The sequence below is a fragment of the Diospyros lotus genome, chromosome 7 (assembly GCF_014633365.1).
Source record: "Diospyros lotus cultivar Yz01 chromosome 7, ASM1463336v1, whole genome shotgun sequence".
Classification (NCBI taxonomy): domain Eukaryota; kingdom Viridiplantae; phylum Streptophyta; class Magnoliopsida; order Ericales; family Ebenaceae; genus Diospyros; species Diospyros lotus.
The window spans coordinates 3835809-3850166 of record NC_068344.1 but is presented as its reverse complement, the minus strand read 5'-3'; the positions used below and the strand labels follow the sequence as shown (position 1 = coordinate 3850166).

The window sequence follows — 14358 nt, the reverse complement described above, 5'->3', positions numbered from 1 at the left end:
CAAGTAATTTCCCGAAGAAGCCAAGACTTGGACAAGCAGATGGGCTAACTGAAAAGGCAGGAAAGGCTCGTGGGACTCGTCAGGGACGTGTCTACAACCTCACCAAGGAAGATGTGGGGACAAATCCGGCAGTCGTGCAAGGTACGCTCTTCATATTGGATACCCCTGTTCATGAATTGATAGACCCTGGGTCAACACATTCATTTATGTCATATGCTTTGGCTACAAATTTAGGGGTAGAGACTAAACTTATAGAATCTCCGATAATAATTTCGACGCCCATGGGTAAAAGTACAAGGTCCTCAAAGGTGATAGAAGAATGCGAAATTAGTTTAAGTGATGCTCGATTTCAAGTTGATCTAATTTTGCTAGAAGTGTATGTGTCACGGCCCACCACCTGCTAGCATAGGAGATCTGTGAGGAGGTCATGAAATGAAGGGTATAGAACAACTAAAACATAAACAACCACGCATATCCCATTTATTTTAACCATGCTCACATGGTACATACACACTATAATACTCACTACATAAATCCGGTTAGGGCTTAGCTGCCCATACAACAAAATAAAAATGACAATATAAATATGTAACAACAAAACAACTCCAGTCCGCAAGCCCTAAAAACCAACTCCCAAAGATCTTCTGGCTGGAAGGACTCTGTAAATAATCTATCCCTTGAACTCATACACCACTAGGCCCGGCTCCCTCTTTAGCTTTACCTTTATCTGAAATGATGTGGAGTAACAAAATGAGCCACAAAGCCCAACAAGTATATACAAAAGGAATGGCTGATCAAATATAAAATAGAAATATGTTATCAAATATGAATTTTTGTGTCACAACCATATATCTATATGTATAAACAAATATAATGTGAACCATTGTCCACCCTCACTCTGGCTTTAAACCAGACGAGCATTATGAGCCAAGGCTCCCACGGACAGGCAAATGCCTTCCAAGCTTGCTTTGGATATCCTTTCCCCACACAATAAATTCAAAGTGCAAAATAATAAGTGCGCCAATATATATGTGCATATATCATGCAATACTTCGGTATTTCCACATTAATACAATCCAAGTTATAAGCAAGACAACACCAACATCTTGTATGAACTGCACCCTAATCAAGAAAATGCATCATTTCACAAAAATATAGGATGAATCAAAATCCTATTGAGTCTTTTGAATAAAATACATCAAGTATTTAAGGATACCAACAAGATTAAACATGACAACTTAGGCAAAAATTATCATCTCCATCATAGTAGAAAATTCCAGATTTAAGACTGAAATTGATGAGGCTATAACTGGCTGAAATCATTCCAATTAAGTCAATTCATATACCGAATCGAATCCTATGATGTCTAGTTTCTATGGCATCAAATGGATTGTGAATCGGATATAACCACAAGAAGTTATACCCTAAAAACTGAAACATGGTAAACTGTGTGCTACAGTGACTTATGGGATTGTTTTGGCAGAGTTTAACAAGGCCACTCCAGGTTCAATTATAAGCCAAATGATTCAATATATATATCAAAACGAAGCATATCAAGTCTAGTTCATACAGAAACAAACGGATCTCGAATCGGATATAACCACAAAAGTTATACCCTTAAGAGTATAGCATGCGCAGATTTGGCCGAAAATTAAGAGATCCGAAAATTAAGATTTACAAGAACACAAAACTTAGAAGATACGTGATTCAAGGCCAACAAAGCCACCAAAAGATTCTGATATACATCTCCAAGGAAAAGGAGATGGATTTACAAAGAAATAAGGAAAGAAGAAAGTGGATCTTGCACAAACAAAAAAGGAGAAGAAGAAGGAACTTACCTTGATTAATGGATGATTTGAGAGAAGGAAGGCAGCCACGAACCAAGCCTCCAATTCCAATCGAAAGCCCTCTAAAATCAGCCACCAAAACCCCTTGTGAAGCACCAATTTGAAGAAGAAGAAACTAGGGATTGAAGAGAACAAGGAGAAGAGGAGAACGGAGGAAGAGGGAAATGAAGAGATCTCACACTAAGGCACCCTTATATACTTCTCTTCCTTCCACATTTTGCCCTTACACAAATAAGTAAATTCCCCACACATCCTTTCTTCCATTTTTGTTATTGATTTAATTAAATGCAAGATACACATATATTACACACACAAGGACCCAATCTATAATCCCATTATCTTCTAAACTCAAGCTCACAAATTTTGACTTAGAATGTTTAATATACCCCAACTTTTATTTAATTTTTAACTTGCACAACACATGCATCTCTTTAATCCTCTAAATCAATTCATGCCCAAAATATAGCACACATAAAAATAATACCAAAATAGCAAAATAATCTTGACCCATTATCGGGTCGTTACAGTTCTCCCCCCCCCCCCTTATAAGAATTTGGTCCTCCAAATTCATACCTGACTAATCAAATAACTGGGGGTATAAGTGCCTCATTTCTTCCTCTCGTTCCCATGTAGCCTCTTCCAACGAATAACGTTGCCACTGAACTTTCACCAAAGGGATCGTTTTATTTCTCAACACTTTTTCTTTTCGTTCCACAACACAAATGGGTAATTCCTCATAGGACACATCCTCCCTAACCTCAATCATTTGATAATCAATAATATGCTGAGGGTCCGGCACATATTTCCTCAGCATCGACACATGAAAAACATCGTGAACATCGGCTAACTGGGGAGGTAAGGCTAGGCGATAGGCCAAGGACCCTACTCGTTCCAATATCTCAAATGGGCCAATGTACTGGGGACTGACTTTCCCTGAAATGCCAAATCTACGCACCCCCCTTTACGGGCATCACTCTCAACAGTACATGATCCCCTACTGCAAATTCTAAGTTACGTCATCGTTTGTCTGCATAGCTTTTCTGTCGATCCTGAGTCATTTTCATTCGAGCTCTAATGGTCTGAATCTTTTTCGCAGTTTGCTCAATAATTTCTGGTCCCAACAACGCTCTATCACCCATATCTTCCCAACACACTGGCGACTTACATGGCCTGCCATATAGTGCCTCATAAGGTGGCATTCCAATACTGGAGTGGTAACTATTGTTATAAGCGAATTCCACCAAGGGTAAATGATCATCCCAACTGCCACCAAAGTCTAATACACATGCCCTCAACATGTCTTCCAAGGTCTGAATGGTTCTCTCAGTCTGTCCGTCAGTATGTGGATGAAATGCAGTACTGAACTTCAATTTAGATCCTAGGGCATCTTGTAAAGCTCCCCAAAAATGTGACGTAAATCGAGGGTCTCAATCTAATACAATACTTGTCGGAACACCGTGCAATCGTACAATTTCTTCAATATACAGTTTTGCTAATCGATTTAAAGGAGAAGTCTTCTTAATAGGTAAGAAGTGGGCTGATTTCGTCAGTCTATCTACAATCACCCATATAGCATCATATCCCCTCACCGTTTTAGGTAGACTCATCACAAAATCCATATAGATGTGATCCCACTTCCATTCTGGGATTGGCAATGGTTGTAACAGATCGGCTGGTTTCTGATGTTCTGCTTTTACTCGTTGGCACACTAAACATCGGGAAACATATTTTACCACATCTCTCTTCATACCTTCCCACCAGAATTGATGGCGAAGATCTTGATACATCTTTGTTATGCCCGGATGAATAGTGTATCATGCCTTGTGAGCCTTAGATAGAATTTCCTGCCTTATGCCCTCATCTGCTGGTACACAAATCCTTCCTTGAAATAATAACAAGCCGTCGTCCCTTTGATTATAACCTAGAGTAAATTTCCTAATTTCTACCAAAATCTGAGCCAACTTCACATCATTGGGTTGTTGAACTCGAATCTGGTTAATTAGTTTAGACTGTACCTTCAAGTATGCACAACTCATCACCTGTCTCTCTTCTGAGAAAGAAATGGATAATTCCCTCATATGCTCTAATAGCCTCCATTCATGGACCATCATTTTCACCATTGCCGCCCCACAACGACTTAATGCATCAGCCACCACATTGGTCTTTCCCGGATGGTAAAGAATTTCACAATCATAGTCCTTGAATAACTCCACCCACCATCGTTGTCTCAAATACAATTCTTTCTGGGAGAGAAGATATTTCAAACTTTTATGATCCGTGTAGATTTCCACCTTCTCACCATATAAGTAATGCCTCCACATTTTTAGAGCAAAAACAAATGCTGCTAACTCCAGGTCGTGAGTGGGATAGTTCAACTCATGCTTCTTTAATTGTCTTGAGGCATAGGCATTTACGCGTCCATCCTGCATTAATACACACCCCAATCCTGCATGTGAAGCATCACTATAAATAATGAACTTCTCTCCGCTCCTTGGAATAGCTAACACCAGAGTCGTGGTTAACCTCTTCTTCAATTCCTGGAAGCTGTTTTCACAGGCTTCATTCCATTCGAATTTTACTTCTTTCCTTGTTAACTTAGTCATGGGCAAGGAGAGTCGAGCAAATCCCTCGATGAATCTCCTGTAATAGCCAGCCAAACCCAAGAAACTTCGAATACCTGTTACTGTAATAGGCCTTGTCCATTCCACTATGGCTTTAATCTTCTCGGGGTCCACTGAAATCCCATCTCCTGAAATTACATACCCAAGAAAACCCACTTGTTCTTGCCAGAAATCACATTTGCTGAGTTTGGCATACAATGGCTTTTCTCGGAGTCGCTGCAGAACCATTTTGAGATGAGTTTCATGCTCTTTAATACTAGGGGAGTAAATCAAAATATCATCAATGAACACTATAACAAAACAATCAAGATACTCCCCGAAGACCCGATTCATCAAATCCATAAATACTGCCGAAGCATTAGTCAATCCAAATGGCATTACTACAAACTCGAAATGTCCATACCGGGTACGAAAAGCTGTCTTATGGATATCTTCTTCTCTAACTTTCACTTGGTGGTAGCCTGATTTTAAATCTATTTTAGAGAAGATTGAGGCCCCATGTAGCTGATCTAGCAAGTCATCCACACGTGGAAGAGGATACTTATTTTTTAAGGTCACTTGGTTCAGCTGCCGATAGTCTATACACAGTCACATTGACCTATCTTTCTTTCTCACAAACAACACTGGGGCTCCCCAAGGAGAAACACTAGGTCTGATAAAACCCTTATCAATCAACTCCTGCAACTGGGCCTTTAGTTCTTTCAACTCATTAGGAGCCATCCTGTACGGGGCTTTAGAAATAGGTTGAGTACCTGGCATCAACTCAATTGAAAACTCAACTTCTCTTGGAGGCGGCAACCCCGGTAACTCTTCAGGAAACACATCTGGAAAATCCTGAATCACAGGTATCTCCGTTACCTTCGACTTACTTCCCATACCCGTGGTCACAAAAGCAAGATATGCTTCACAACTATGACGTATTAATCTCTCTGCTTTCATCACCGATATCATGGGGGTAGAGCTCATTGGTTTAATTCCCTGATATGTTAGAGTTGGCTGTTGAGGTGGCTCAAATTGAATTATTTTCTTATGACAGTCAACCTTGGCATAGTGTTGAGAAAGCCAATCCATACCCAAAATTAAATCAAAATCTTCTATATGTAAGACCACCAGGTCTCCCGGTAACTCCTTATCATGCACCATGATCTTACAATTTTTATATATCTCTCTACCCACTAAGGCTATGTCTCCCGGTGTAGTTACAATCAAATAATATGGCAATGAAATCCTAGGAGTAGATACGTGACATACTGCCCGGGGTGCAATAAAAGAATGAGTAGACCCCGTGTCGAAAAGTACACATACATCGTTGCCATATAGAGAGAGAATACCTTAAATTGTGTCATTTCCCTTTTATGCGTCTGCTGTCGTTAGTGCAAAGACTCTCCCCTGAACATGGGGTTTATCGGTAATAGCTAGACGCTGAGCCCATGGTAAAGCTGGCTGAGGAGCTACTCCCTGACCCTTAGACACTATAGATCTCTGATTAGGTCTCTGCCCCTGACTCCCTAGTCTCTGCCCTCCATACTGAGACGGCGTAGAACATGTGTTGGACTTATGACCCTTCCCACCACAACGATAACATGTTACGTCTCCAGTTGAGGTTGCGTCCGGACTCTGGGGGCAATCCCTTCGAATATGACCTGTCTGTCCACAAAGGTAACAGACTCCTCCTTTTGCAAATCGACAAGGATCCCTATGTTTCTTACCACACGTCTTACATGATGGAATTTCTGAGGTGTTTTTTGCCAAACTTACATCCCATCTTCTTTTCTTATCATTGCTTCGACCCTACGAGGATTCTGCTCCTTTTGATGCTACTGGACCAATCCCCATCTCAATTCTATCTCTCTCAATCATATAAGCCCTCTAAAGGATAAGGGGGTAATTAGCGATCAAAGCATCTTCCAATGCATGTCGGATCTCTGCACGTAGGCCCCGTTGAAATTTTGCTGCCTTCTTAGCCTTAGTAAATACTAACTCGGTAGCAAACCTGGCTAATGAGATAAACCCAACCTCATACTGGGCCACAGTTTTGTTACCCTGGGTTAACTCAATGAACTCGTATACCTTCTGCTCTTGCATCCACTAGGGAAAGAAGGTCTCATTGAACATCTCCTGAAATTCCACCCAAGATGGCTCTCTATTATTAAGTCTTTGACTGGCAATCTCCCACCATCTTTTGGCATCACCTGTCAATAGAAAAGTTGCAAACTGTACCTTCTGAGCATCTGCACACCTTATAGTTCGAAGGTGTTTCTTAATCGACTTCATCCACTTCTCTGCAACTGTAACATTTGTCCATCCACTGAATACTGGGGGTCGAAGAGCCATAAAGTTCTTGAGCAATTGACCTCCACTATTATTGTCCACTCCATGAACCTCAGGATTAGGGGTTTGGCCTATATTTTGTTCAACTGGATTTTCCACGGCCTTTTGATGTACCTGCTCCTGCCCCACACGATCAACAGTAAGCATTTCTATCGCCCTCTGCATCCCTAGCATAGTCCCTCTCAACTCGGCCATCTCCTGATGCCAATTCCCACTAGGCTCCCCTAGAGATTGAGTTGATGCTGAGGGTATAGGTGCAGGTGTAGGTATAGATCGACCACGACCTCTACTCCGAGTGCTCATTTTCCTACACCGATAACATCAAATTTCAAATTTCCAATGTAAGCTCGCAAAATATATATAAATAAGGTAGACCCCTATCTCTACCCAACACGCTTATGTGTACAAAGTCTCCCTTCGTCCCAACCTCGCTCTGATACCAAACTGTCACGGCCCACCACCTGGAGCACCCGCTAGCATAGGAGATCCGTGAGGAGGTCATGAAATGAAGGGTATAGAATAACTAAAACATAAACAACCACGCATATCCCATTTATTTTAACCATGCTCACATGGTACATACAAACCATAATACTCACTACATAAATCCAGTTAGGGCTTAGCTGCCCATACAACGAAATAAAAATGGCAATATAAATATGTAATAACAAAACAACTCCACTCCGCAAGCCCTAAAAACCAACTCCCAAAGATCTTCTGGCTGGAACGACTCTGTAAACAACCTATCCCTTGAACTCATACACCACTAGGCCCGGCTCCCTCTTTAGCTTTACCTTTATCTGAAATGATGTGGAGTAACAAAATGAACCATAAGGCCCAGCAAGTATATACAAAAGGAATGGTTGATCGAATATAAAATAGAAATATGGCATCAAATATGAATTTTTGTGTCACAACCATATATCCATATGTATAAACAAATATAATGTGAACCATTGTCCACCCTCACTCTGGCTTTAAACCAGACGAGCATTATGAGCCAAGGCTCCCACGGACAGGCAAATGCCTTCCAAGCTTGCTTTGGATATCCTTTCCCCACACAATAAATTCAAAGTGCAAAATAATAAGTGCGCCAATATATATGTGCATATATCATGCAATACTTCGGTATTTCCACATTAATACAATCCCAGTTATAAGCAAGATAACACCAACATCTAGCATGAACTACACCCTAATCAAGAAAATGCATCATTTCACAAAAATATAGGATGAATCAAAATCCCATTGAGGCTTTTGAATAAAATACATCAAGTATTTAAGGATACCAACAAGATTAAACATGACAACATAGGCAAAAATTATCATCTCCATCATAGCAGAAAATTCCAGATTTAAGACTGAAATTGATGAGGCTATAACTGGCTGAAATCATTCCAATTAAGTCAATTCATATACCGAATCAAAGCCTATGATGTCTAGTTTCTATAGCATCAAACGGATTGCGAATCGGATATAACCACAAGAAGTTATACCCTGAAAACTGAAACATTGTAAACTGCGTGCTACAGTGACTTACGGGATTGTTTTGGCAGAGTTTAACAAGGCCACTCCAGGTTCAATTCTAAGCCAAATGATTCGATATATATATCAAAACGAAACCTATCAAGTCTAGTTCATACAGAAACAAACGGATCTCGAATCGGATATAACCACAAAAAATTATACCTTTAAGAGTATAGCATGCGCAGATCTGGCCGAAAATTAAGAGATCCGAAAATTAAGATTTACAAGAACACAAAACTTAGAAGATACGTGATTCAAGGCCAAAAAAGCCACCAAAAGATTCTAATATACATCTCCAAGGAAAAGGAGATGGATTTACAAAGAAATAAGGAAAGAAGAAAGTGGGTCTTGCACAAACAAAGAAGGAGAAGAAGAAGGAACTTGCCTTGATTAATGGATGATTTGAGAGAAGGAAGGAAGCCACGAACCAAGCCTCCAATTCCAACCGAAAGCCCTCTAAAATCAGCCACCAAAACCCCTTGTGAAGCACCAATTTGAAGAAGAAGAAACTAGGGATTGAAGAGAACAAGGAGAAGAGAAGAACGGAGGAAGAGGAAAATGAAGAGATCTCACACTAAGGCACCCTTATATACTTCTCTTCTTTCCACAATTTTCCCTTACACAAATAAGTAAATTCCCCACACATCCTTTCTTCCATTTTTGTTATTGATTTAATTAAATGCAAGATACACATATATTACACACACAAGGACCCAATCTATAATCCCATTATCTTCTAAACTCAAGCTCACAAATTTTGACTTAGAATATTCGATATATCCCAACTTTTATTTAATTTTTAACTTGCACAACACATGCATCTCTTTAATCCTCTAAATCAATTCATGCCCAAAATATAGCACACATAAAAATAATACCAAAATAGCAAAATAATCTTGACCCATTATCGGGTCATTACAGTATGACTTCGACATAATCTTAAGAATGGATTTCTTGTTCAAATACGACGCCAGTATAGATTGTCGAAGAAAGGTAATGACCATATAGAAACCCGAAGGGGAGTGGGTCAAATTTCGGGGACAGGGTGACCCTAGGAATGGAAAAATGATTTCGGCCAGGAAGGCAGAAAAGTTGATAAGCCAGGGATCTCATGGATGTATAGCCTATGCTCGTTTGGAAGAGAAAGAGGTACCAAAGCTCAAGGAGGTGCGAATAGTACGAGAGTATGAGGATGTATTTCCAGAAGATCTACCAGGACTACCACCACCTCGAGAGATCGAGTTCTTAGTCGAGCTAGTACCAGGAACTAAACTGATATCTATTCCTCCATATCGAATGGCCCCGGCAAAAATGAGGGAATTACGAAGCCAGCTACAGGAATTGACTGATAAGGGATTCCTTAGGCCGAGCACATCGCCGTGGGGCGAGGCAGTGCTATTTGTAAAGAAGAAGGATGGAAGCTTGAGGATGTGTATTGACTACTGTCAGTTAAATAAAGCTATGGTAAAGAATAAGTACCCACTTCCGAGAATCGATGAGTTGTTCGATCAATTGCAAGGAGCGAAGATATTTTCAAAGATTGACTTAAGGTCGGGATACTACCAATTAAGGATTAAGCTTGAAGATATTCCGAAAACATCTTTGCAGTCAAGGTACGACCATTTTGAGTATTTCATGATCCCATTTGGGTTAACGAATGCTTCAGCGACATTTATGGATCTCATGAATAGAGTGTTCAGACCCTATCTAGATCAGTTCGTGATCATGTTTATAGATGATATATTGATATATTCCTTAAATGAGAATGATCATGAAGAGCACTTAAGGGTGGTGCTAGGAACTCTCAAGAAACACCAGTTGTATGCTAAGTTCTCGAAGTGCGAGTTCTGGCTTCCCCAAGTCGTGTTTCTCGGACACGTAATCTCTACCGAAGGAATCTCGGTAGATTCAGCAAAAAATGAGGCTGTCAAGGGATGGAAGCAGCCAATGAATGTGACAGAGGTGCGAAGCTTTTTAGGATTGGCAGGCTACTATCGAAGATTCGTGAAGGGATTTTGAAAAATAGCCTCGTCAATAACGAAGCTCATTCGCAAAGATGTCAAGTTTGAATGGACTGCCAAGTGTGAGGAAAGTTTCCAAAAGCTTAAGGACAGATTGACCTCAACACCTATTTTGGCAATGCCAGATGGGCGCGGGGGATTCGTTGCATTTTAGTCCCTCAAAATTTTCATAAATTGCACTTTTACCCTTTGTAACTTTTGGAAATCCCATTTTTGGCCCTCAAAATGCTATCCTTCCATTCCTAAGGATTTTTGTAATGCTCCTTGCACCTTTGGGTACCATTCTTGACTCCAAAATGATCTCCAATTATTTTTGAGAAATTACACTTTTGCCCGAAATCTCCTAAAACGTATTATATTTTGCCCGAAATATACCTTTTCCTTCTTGAATCCTGAATCCATCTTATCTTCTTTAAAAAAGATTACTCCTATAAAAATCCTAGGTGTTACAGTCGCTAAATCACTTTGAGGCGGTTAAAACCACCGCTAAATGCAAAAAAAAAACTGCCGCTAAAAATCAATTTTTTTTTTTTTTGTAGTGGGTATGTGTAACTTGTGTGTTTTTCAAATTTTATTGCAGATTACATTTCAATGTAGTAGGAAACCATTTTTGGTGATGAAGGTCGGGTGGGCCCGCTTAACAAATATTAAAGATCGCCTGACGGACTTAAATAACTGTTAAGTCTGCCCAACGGATTTAAATAATATTAAAGTCCGCCAGGCAGACTTAACAACTATTTATATTTTGCCGGGTGGACTTAACAGTTATTCAAGTCTGCCAAGCGGACTTAGATTTTGTTGCCCAGAAAAATACCCAAGAAGGGGTGAATTGGGTTTTTCAAAAATTAATAATTTTAGCTTTTTTGAAAACTCTTAAATTTGTGATCTTAATATGTGGTGATTGCAATAGGATTGAAATTAGTAAAATCACACAACCACATAAAACAAGAGAAATTTATAGAGGTTCGGCTTTAAAGACCCTAATCCTCTCTCTCAAGACTTAGCTTGAGGTTCTACTAGGGAGAATCAACACTAGCTTTTAATTAGAGTTAGAACCAACATATAATCCCTTACCTAAGCAAGAACTACTAGCACACTACTAGCAAATACAATCCTCTTACACAACAAGTGAGTAAAAATAATAAACTTATAACCAGAGACAATTACAAACAAGTCACCAACGATTGAGAATTCCATTAGACAGCACACTTCTAGCACTTCGAACCTTCTCACTCTTGTTTGAATGCTCTATCAAGTTTGTTCTACCTTGAGCCTTCATACTTACTCTATATATATACATCTTCGAAACACACTAGCCATTAAATAAAATGTTAATATAAAATTTGAAATTCAAAAAATGTTTAGCCTTTCTCAAACAATAAGAAAACATGTCTCACCTTTAATTCAACATAAATTTACTTTTTGTATGAGAAATCAAAATTTGAAAATTCAAATATAAGCTTTTGAGACATGAATGATTAAAACAAGAAAACATGTCGAAAAACATTTCTTCTTTAATTCAAAATAAATTTACTTTTTGCATGAGTAAGAGAAAACATGTCTAAAAATAATTCTCCTTTAAATCAAAATTTGAAATTTCAAATGTAACCTTTTGAGACATAAATGATTAAAACAAGAAAACATGTCTAAAAAGAATTCTCTTTTAATTCAAAATAAATTTACTTTTTGCATGAGTAAGAGAAAACATGTTTAAAACCAATTATCTTTAATTCTAAATAAATTTATTTTTTGTATGAGAAAGAAAAAACATGTTTAAAAGCAATTCTCTTTTAATTCAAAATAAATATAATTTTTGCATAAATAAGAAATGCATTTATCAACAAATAAAAATTCAAACATAAACTTTTGAGACATAAATGATCAAAATAAAGAAACATGTCTAAAGACAATCCATCTTTAATTCAAAATAAATTTACTCTTTGAGCCCACTTTTAATTCAAATATTTTTTTTTATGAGAAAGAAATACATTTATATAATAAAAATATTTTTGTTATCATCAAAATCGTATTTACTTACCCTTGAGCTTTACAGATTTTTATGCATATTGTATTATGTTTTCTTGTTTTTGCTTACTTACCTTATTTTACAAGAAAAACAGAATGCTGTTGAATATTGTTCCTTCTTTTAACAAAACTATATTCTAATATAATTGTACCTTCTTTGAACAGGAAGACCCACATGGCTTGCGGAATCAATCGAAGAGAATGATGAAAATTACGTTGACAATGAGGAAATTATCAAACATAATGAGTATGGTGCATTAAATGATGACGGTGAGCTTATCCCTAAGGTTGGAATGGTGTTCGATAACGAGAATGAAGTTTTTGAATTTTACAAAAGATATGCATACTATGCGGGTTTTCCTGTTAAAAGAAGGAATTCGAAGAAGGGTGATGATGGGGTGGTAATATATTTTGGGGTAAATTATATAAACACTCACCGAACTTTGCAAATGTAACTAATAACTCATCGAACTTTAAATTGTTACTATTTACTCACTAAACTTTATTCAACGTTAACCATCCATCATCTGTTATAACTTCGTTTAACCTTGCAAACGAAAAAAGCTGATGTGGCTAACGGAATCTGAAGTGGCTAACGAAAAATGCTTACGTGGCTAAAGAAGTTAATATACACTCATTGAACTTTTAAAAATGTTATTACTTACTCACTAAACTTTGGAATAAATTTAATACTCACTCACTTAACTTTTAAAATGTAACTACTTAGTCACTGAACTTTGAATTGTTACTACTTTCTCGCTAAATTTTACCCAATGAAAACCATCTGTCCCCCATTACATTATCGTCTGATTTAAAACATATTAAAAGTTTCTTATATCCATTTGAAATCACCTGATTCTCAAACCAAAAGCTAACAATTAAACCAATGATTCAAATTAAAAAGACATCTAATGCAAACCAAAAGTCTTTAAAAAATGAACCAATGATTTGAGTGTATCTCTCTCTTTTTATTTTTATTTTTTTAGCTTTTGGTTTGCATTAAAAGTCTTTTTAATTTGAATCATTTGTTCAGTTGTTAGCTTTTGATTTGAGTAGCAAGTGATCTCAAATGGATACAAGAAACTTTTAATATGTTTTAAATCAGACGGTAATGTAACGGGCGATGGATGGTTGTTGTTAGGTAAAATTTAATAGGCAAGTAGTAACAATTCAAAGTTTAGTGACTAAGTAGTTACATTTTTAAAGTTAAGTGAGTGAGTGTTAAATTTATTCCAAAGTTTAGTGAGTAAGTAGTAACATTTTTAAAAGTTCAGTGAGTGTATGTTAACTTCTTTAGCCACATAAGCATTTTTCGTTAGTCACTTCGGACTCTATTAGCCATGTCAGCGTTTTCCGTTTACAAGGTCAAATAGAGTTATAACGAGTGATAGATGGTTAACGTTAAATAAAGTTTAATGAGTAAATAGTAACAATTTAAAGTTCAGTGAGTTATTAGTTACATTTGCAAACTTCGATGAGTGTTTATGTAATTTACCCATATATTTGGGTATGCATGTAGCTGAGAAAGGAAAAGAAATAGTTAAGCTAGCATCTCTTTGAAGCCTCAACCAACCATTAGGTTGGGTTGTAAAGCTAGGATAACAGCATCCTCAGATGCTTTAGAAAAATGGAAAATAATGATGGTCCATTTTGAGCATAACTATAAAACTAGTCCATTAAAATCTAGGTTATATCAATGCAACAGACAATTGAGCCAACATGTGAGGCACCAACTTGAAGTGAATGATATAACTGGGATTCCATCACACAAAAGTTATAATTCAGCTGTTGTTGAGGCTGGTGGATATGAGAACCTGACTTTTGTGGAAAAGGACTGTAGGAATTACATTGACCAAGTGAGAAGGTTAAGGCTTGGGGAAGGCGATGCTGTGGTTATTCAAGTTTACTTTTAAAAAATGCAATCCTCTTGTTTGGGTTTTTACTTTAGTGTTGATTTTGATGAAGAATGCCGGGTGAGGAATGTCT

At 37.8% G+C, this 14358-nt stretch overlaps 1 long non-coding RNA gene across 1 annotated transcript; it reads right to left on the bottom strand.

Moving 5' to 3' along the window:
* Positions 1–458: 458 nt before the first annotated feature.
* Positions 459–1986, bottom strand: LOC127806011 (uncharacterized). The gene is made up of 2 exons (XR_008024318.1): positions 1839–1986; positions 459–727 (listed from the first exon to the last, which is right to left on the bottom strand). It is a non-coding gene; the product is annotated as an uncharacterized LOC127806011 (long non-coding RNA).
* Positions 1987–14358: the final 12372 nt, after the last annotated feature.